Source organism: Zalophus californianus, chromosome 7 (assembly GCF_009762305.2).
Source record: "Zalophus californianus isolate mZalCal1 chromosome 7, mZalCal1.pri.v2, whole genome shotgun sequence".
Classification (NCBI taxonomy): Eukaryota; Metazoa; Chordata; class Mammalia; order Carnivora; family Otariidae; genus Zalophus; species Zalophus californianus.
Genome location: NC_045601.1, coordinates 3,239,889 through 3,247,799, shown reverse-complemented (window position 1 = coordinate 3,247,799; position 7,911 = coordinate 3,239,889).

Below are 7,911 nucleotides of genomic sequence, written 5' to 3'. Positions count from 1 at the left end.
TCCTAAAGGAAAAGAGAAAGAGACAGAGAGACTTGAAGACTATATTTATATTATTTTTGTCTCCACATAATCTTAAAAAGGTATTAATGCCAATACATGTTATTTTCTGCAAATATAAGATGTTTTCCACTTCATTGAACTTCATAACATCAAACATTTTTGGATCAAAGACCTCCTTTAAAACCCTAATTTAAAAAAAAAAAAAACCTCTATGAATCCTTTCTCCAAGAAAAATCATATGTACACATCATATACAATAATTTTAAGCATTTTTAACCACTCCCCAAGTTTATAAATCTTACGTTAAACACTGCAATCTACTAATATTTGCCAATAGATTTCCCCATTCAGTGGCTCTCTGAAGACTGTCTCACTTGTAAATTTTTTATTGTGTGTATGTTCACACTTGTCAATATCTATACCTCTTTTTCTGATCATATGAATCCATAAAGCTATTATATCTCAGATTGGAAATTACGATCACTGGGGAAATCATGGAAACATTCTTCAAAATTTTGGAAGTAAAGCATATAAATTTTGTATTAGCATTTTATACTCAACAATTCTGCTTCGGAAAATGTCTTGAGAGCCACAGATACTGGCTAGATAAAACTATCTGCTTCTAACAAAACACACTAATCTTCACCAAAACCAATTACCAGAGAAATGAAAACAAATCACTATTAAGAAGAGTGTGGGTGCATGCATGTGCTCGTGTGTGTGTGCAGAAAAAAAAAAATCTCTGTCGCAACTTGCATGAAAATCCAAACGATAAAATGACTCAAGAGCGTACACCTGCTGTATGTGTTGGCCTGAAGTTAATATCCATAAAGCATCTACAATTTAGTAGAATTTGAGGACAACCCAGGATCAGAGGACAACGGGTGTGAGATGATCCTCTCCTGTCTTCAGTTATGGGTTTATACCAGGGTGCCCAGAAGAACGCCATCTGTGACAGAATCAACTGGATTTAAGAGGAACGCCCTCTTAATGAAGGAAGAGGGAGTTCTGGTTCAGTTTACCAGCCATCGGCCAGCAATGAGTGTGTGCCAGATTTCTCAGGCTCTCTAAAAACCACCTGCCTCTGGGCTAAGCTTCATCTTTATGGTGAGAGAGTATGATGGTTACACTTTAAAGTGCAAGGTGCATTAATTAAAATAGTAGCTTTGTAAGAACTCTGAAAAAAAAAAAGTGGATGTTGACAAGATTCCGAGGTAGTGAGCGACTGCCTTCAGGTGCCTTGTCCTGAAGGCTTTCCCATGTCACATCAGAATGATACCACTAAAAACACCTGCCCCACAAACACCATGAAGCTAACCAGAGGCCAGGCTGCAACTGTGTTTCTCCCTGGTAAGAGGCAGGCTGGCCGATGCTGCTTCTGGCAGCTGGTCGATGCTGGCAGACCTGGTCAATGGGAATGGATGTAGGGTGCCAGGCAAAGGAGCACATACTCCACCACATACCAGATGCTTTCTACAACTGCTCCTTGCATCACCTGGGGATGTGGAGCTCGGCTTGTACAAAGAGCTCAGCGTCAGAGAGCTGGTAGCACGTGCTAGGGGGACGTAAAGCACCTTACCGACATGACTCAACTGAGTCCTCTGCAACCACTGTACAAAATGACAAAATGAGGAAAGCAAGGCCAGGCCTGACAAAGGTAGACGGGGCTGACAGGAGTCAGATCAGGGTCCTGTAATGCCTATGATGCCATCCTGCCTCAGAGTGAGAAGGGCGGTGGGCACTATATAGACATAGATGGAAAACTGAACCAGAGGAGCTCATTCATTCATTCATTCAAGAAAACTTAACTGAGCTCCTGCTGTTTGCCAGTGAGTGAACCAGGAGCAGGGGGCACTGTGGTGAGCAAGACAGCCGGTGTGTGCCCCCCTCCCCCCGTCGCTGCGTTTCCAACTGGGGGGGCACATTTGGGGAGGGGTAGACAGACAAGCGAAGAGCCCATCTGTGGCCGGAGGGGAGGACATCGCTCGGCAGGAAGGACAGCACAGCACCCACCCTCGGACAGGGCCCCGCTGCAAGGCTTCCCTGGGAAAGTGGGCTCAGGCTGACATCCAGCGTGGGAGCCTGCCACACTCGATCTGGCACCCCTAGCTCTCAATTCCCTTTACCCTGTCACTGTCCAATTCGCAAAATCTGCAGCTTGGGATTTTTACAATATTTAACCCTTCTAGCATTTTTCTAGACCACTCACATGCCACACTGGGCTGCTTGGTGTCCTCTGGTTTTCCAGCTGGGATCTTCTGTCTTACCAGCTGGGCCGTCGCCTTTCAGGAAGCGGAGGGCGGGCAGTGCTGTGGGCGGTGGGCCGTGCCGTCCAGGCGGCCCCACGTCCCCTGTCCTCCTGCCCCAGGGCCCCGGCTGCGCTCCACGCAGCCCGTGTCCACCTGGGATCAGGTGATCCAGCTTGGGGAAGCAAACGTGACCTTCAGCTTTTGTTGTTGCCATCTTCATTACAGTCAGAATATGAGCAATAACTTTTAAAACAGAACTTGGTAAAGTTGGACTAGAAGGATCATTAAGAGGTGGGTTTATTTATTCATATTTTAATTTTTTTCATTGCATACTATTTGGTATTTTAGGAGAGAGTTCCTTATTGCCAGGAAATACCACTACGTCCCCATTATACTCCAGGAGCTCATCTTGCTGATCACCCACCCGAGTAGCAGCCTCTCTGGGCAGCGCCCTGGCGGTGGAGGGACGGGGCAGAGAAACCAGACAGCAGAAAGCACTGCTTTGGCTGTGCTTTGTTTTTAAGTCAGACTCAAGGTTATATTTTTATCCCCGTAAAACTGAAACTGACCTCTCTGTTCTCTGGCCACCCATCAAGATCCAGAATGGAAATGCAGTTGGGTACAAATGGCATGCTACTTCATCCCACATTCTGGTGGTGGCTGCTGCTTACAGGCAGCCCTCCTGCATGCATCAGAGCTGCCGCTGGAGAGTCTGCTGACACGCAGCAGGGAAGCTTCCCGGTGCTGGCCTCTCGCCCATGGCCCCCCTGGACCTGAGACAGAGCCTCACTGTGCGGTGTCAGCCCAAGACAACACTGACCAGATCTCCAGCTCTGCCCTCTGGGTCCACATCTGCAAACCAGCCGTTCCTCTCCAGCAGTCTGCTCAGGGTAGCACCAAGCAGAGAAAAGCAAACACAGAAGCAAGCTGTCAAGCTCAGCACTCCTTGAACACACAGTGCTGTTGTTAGAATGTCCTCAATATTTTTTCTTGCCGGAGCCTTTGGCTCATATTCATCTTGAATGAAGCAAAGGTAAACGGTGGGTGAAGAAGGCCTTCCGGATCCCATGCAGCATGCTTTCATGTACGGCAGAATTACACAGATTATATGGATTTTCGGTATGAAACCCACCCATTATTGTAGCCCATGAAATTGCATCTTCCTTGCACTCCTTCAGAGAATTAAAAAGAAAGTCTGGCAATAAAATGGGCCTCAATCTGGGAGGTTTGGGGCCAAAGAAGAGCTGATGGTTGGAGGGATGGCTCCCAGAGTGGGGCTTGTTTCTGCTAGGCCGTTTGCGGGTGTGGACACAACAGCCTCATAGCTCTGAGCCTGTTTTCTGATCTGTGATGAGAACTCGGGATCAGCCAGAGGGATGTCAGGGGGATGAAGTGACACAGGCGCTCAGGGCCCTCACTAGCTGCCACTTGGCTCTCAGTGCTAGTGAGCAACGAACGTGTGTCCCTGTGCTGTCCCCTCCCCCGCCTGCATCCCGGGCTGCCCTGTGACTTTGGGGACAGAGGAGGGGAAGCTGTCTCATAAGGAATTCCCTTCAGGCCTCCATCAGCCCTGGAGGCTGAGGACCTGTGGCCTCCCCTGGACTCTGTCCCAGGTCAAACGACAGACCCCACAGTGACCACCGCCAGGATGTCTCCCTCCCCATAATACCATCGTGACCACTGCAGACCCCACTGGTTCTCACAACAGCTCCGTGAGAATATGGAGTAATGATGGCCGTCGCTGCAGTAATTTGAGGACATAGACTCTAGAGCCAACAAGAGAACTGCGCAGTGTCACCGGCTACTAAGGGTGGCCTTGGGCCAGGCCCCAGGGACTTCTTCCTTCCTTCCCTGCTCCTTCTCCCAGTGAGGCCGGGTGAAGCAGGGTCCAGGGTGAGCCCCCCTGGACAAGCCCACAGCAAGGCCCTGGGCACTCTGAGCAGGGCGGGGGGCGGGGGGCAGCAGGCCGAGGGGAAGCAAGAGCTGTTGCGCCCAAACAGGCTCCCTTTCACGCTGGGATGAGGCAGGTGCCTAAAGGCCCAGCCTGCCATTTGTCTCTGTACACACGATACAGCAAACACCAAGGTAGAAACAAACACAGCCTTTTATCAGCTCCTGGGGAACAGCTGTTGACAAATTGCTTTTCTTGGAAAAGGACTCAGGCCCACGGGTGGGTACACAAGAATTAGAAGATGCGGTGCCGGCCTTTGAGGCACCAGGAGCTCAAACAGCTAAAGAATGTACTTGCGGATGGGCAAGTTCAGCCCCAACTGAGGCAGGAGCTCGTGAAAGAGGTAAATACATCCTGGAATGCCTCCTGGAGGAGGTGATGGGTCAGCTACCAAGAGGGAAGAGCTCAGCGGAGTAGGTGGAACCCAGTCTCCAAGGAGGGACTTCGCCTGCCATCTAAACAGGAGTGGAGTGGAGAAAGGAAGCTAGCAAATACGTTAGCCAGAAGAGTCCACAAAACGTGGTCTGGTGTGCGCACATGCCGTCCAAAGGCACGTTAGTGCTGAGCCTGGTGAAGCATCTTCCTGGCGGCATCTCTGCAGGTGCTGGGCAGAGCTGGCCAGGCTGCTGCCCCTGTCTCTGCAGCCCCTCCCTGGCTAGAACCTGAGCCCACCACCGGAGGGCAGGGTCCTGGGGCACCCCCTGCCTGGGGCCTCAGGCTGTTTACTGATGCCTTTGTCAATGCTCAAGGAGGAGATTCGGCCAACCGCTTCACCCTCCATTTGGCGGGGGAGCTGACGCCCTGCGGCGCTGAGAAGCACCCCGCACGTTCGAGGCCTCTGCCCAAGTATCAGTGCAAAAACCAACACACCAGGTGAAACTTTGCTCCCAGCTTGGCAGCAAACGCGTCAATTTGTGAAGGCATTCTTTTTTTCCAAGTGGGTTTTCCCTAGTCACTGCGTTGCAAAGAATCCAGAGTCTTCACCTGAGGCTGCGCGCGCGCGCGCGCGCACACACACACACACACACACACACACACACACGAGATAAGCAAATGTAATGCAGACCAAATGCAGAAAATGCAGAAAAAAGCAAAGCAAACAGGATTTTGGAAAACTTGGTCTTCCATCTATTTAAACTCAAAATTTTGCAGTTTTCTTAGCTACAAAAGTGAATCGGATGTCTCCTAAGCGAGTAAAGTCCATGTTATAAAGTGCCCCAAGGAACTCAGGGACCTCAATGTCACTGATGTTTTGGACATGACCCTTGGCTTGGCCACATCCAGGGGCAGGAAGCAGGGGTCAGCCCACAGAAAAGGAGCTGACCCCCGTCTGTACGTTTCTGTGATTACTTGGATCGGTTTAATCCAAACAAAGGGAATATTTTGAAGACGTTCGGCCAAAAATGGGAAGGACAGCCGGCCGAGGGAGGTCACCGGAGCTCATGGGGCTGCCACAGGCAGGATCAGAAGCTGATGTGGGGAATCTTCGTGACAGGAGCCACATTTGCATTTCCGAGGCCAGACCAGACTTTTCCTATATATTGCCATTTCCCTGACTGTTTGAACTGATTAAAGGAGCACAGAAAATTACTTACGCCCCTAAATTGCAACAACAAAGGCTGGGTTTCTGTCTTCAATCAAAACAGCATGGCTGGCTGATTCAAATGCTAATAGCCGGGCCTGAATTGGCCACTAAAAGGGAGACACTCTTCCCTGCAAATGACCAGAAAGTCACTCCTTTGCTGCAAGAATCTGCAGGATTCTTCCAGTTGGACGTTCTGTGAAATCGCCCCACGGGAAGCATCACTGTGGTGGTCTGGGGTGCAGCATGATCCGTGCGCGGGGTTCTGCAGGAGAGAGGAGAGCCTTCACTTTGAGAGAGCCTCTGACTCAAAGAACGGGCTCTCTTCTGTGACCCCCTCTCCCGGTTACATATCCCGGAAGACATCCACACGCATCTGGCAAAGCCCCCAGTTTGAGAGTTGGTTGCCACCACCTTAATTCCTCCTAATTCCGAAGTGCCTTGCTTCCTTGGGCTTTAAAGAGAGGAAGCAGCTTGCCCTTCTCTGCTCCCTGCCGCCACGCTCTTCGGTCCTCCCACCAGGCTCTGCTTGCTCGGGGAGCTGGAGACAGCCAGACAGACTTTGGGCCGGAAGATCCAAGTTCACGTCCTACCTCTCAGGCTGTGACCCTGGGGCTCTGTGTCTGTGTACACCGTGTACCTGTTCAGTCCTAAGGGAATAGGGAGACGGAGGCCTACCTCCTCCCACAGGCAAGGAAAAATACCTACGATGCTCCCCATGAGACGTAGGGTCAGCAGATCACAGGCCACGGTACCTCCACCACTAAAGTGGACCCTGACCAGGCAGGCTACGTTTAGAGCCTGAGCCCCAGTCTCTGTGACAGCACCCCACCTTGTAACAGTGGATGAGGGGCTGAGTGCCGGGCGTCTGCACCATACCTGGGAAAGCCCTCAGTGTTGGAACACAGAGCCCGGGGAGATGCCGAATCGGGGCAGACGATGTAGAGGTTTTAAAGACTTCTCTCTTCGGTCCCTCTTTTGCCATTCTTACAGTATGTTTTTAAATATTTGGTTTCGTGTTTGCCTCATCCACCAGTCATGCGAGTGTTCACATTTTGACTTTGCACCTGTCAGGTGCCTAGTGTGGGGCACATAGCTCACCCAGCCACGCACTCTCGTGTTCCCCTGGTGCGTGGGTAAGGTTAGCTCCGTTCCACTGACATACTTGTGCTTGGCAGGAGCAACACGGATTTTAAGTTTGTGTGAATAAGACATTTTAACAAGTTCAGTCTCGAGGTAATTATTATATAACCCTCAAAGATAATGATCCCTTTCCTCCATGGCTACTTCCCACAGTCCCTGACAATCTCAAAGGACAGGAGTTACTTTGGTTTACTGTGTAGATCTACATTATGCCAGTTTCCTTCTTACTGATTAGCCTTTATGACACTTCTTTTACTGGGAAATCGTCTGCAACACATTGGAGAGTGACAGTTTTTCGTGGACCTGCGAAAAGGCTGTGAACACAAGTGTGGAAAGACATATTTAAAATAGGCATCCCCAGGGGCGCCTGGGTGGCTCAGTGGGTTAAGCGTCTGCCTTCAGCTCAGGTCATGATCCTGGAGTCCTGGGACCGAGCCCAGCATCAGGCTCCCTCCTCTGCAGAGAGCCTGCTTCTCCCTCTGCCCCTCCCCCCACTCGTGCTCAATCTCTCAAATAAATAAATAAAATCTTTAAAAATATTGGCATCCCCATGTGTTTTAGAAAGGAGCTCACCTCCTGGAGAAGTCCATGTTAGCAAGGGAAGCAGAATACATCTGATGCAAGCGGCGAAGGTATACTTTACTTCGGGGATCCTTCTCGTCTGGTTTACAAATAATCTTATTCTGAAAGAAATGTCTTACTTGTATTTTATGTTCATGTCCTACCTCCAGAGCTAGAACGTAAGACTGTCAAGGATGGGCACCCATCCCTCTTTACATCCTTAGGGCACAGTACTATGACACACCCACAGCAGTACATTGTACTGTTTCTTCAGACCAGCAAATCTAGCACTTATTCAACCGAGTTTACACTCATTATGCTTTCAGATGCGTGTCAAAATATTCTGGGCATACTATAAATACTTAGACTCCTCGGCCTTGGTCATCCAGGATAAATTAGTTGATAAGAGACTGAAAATGCCTCTG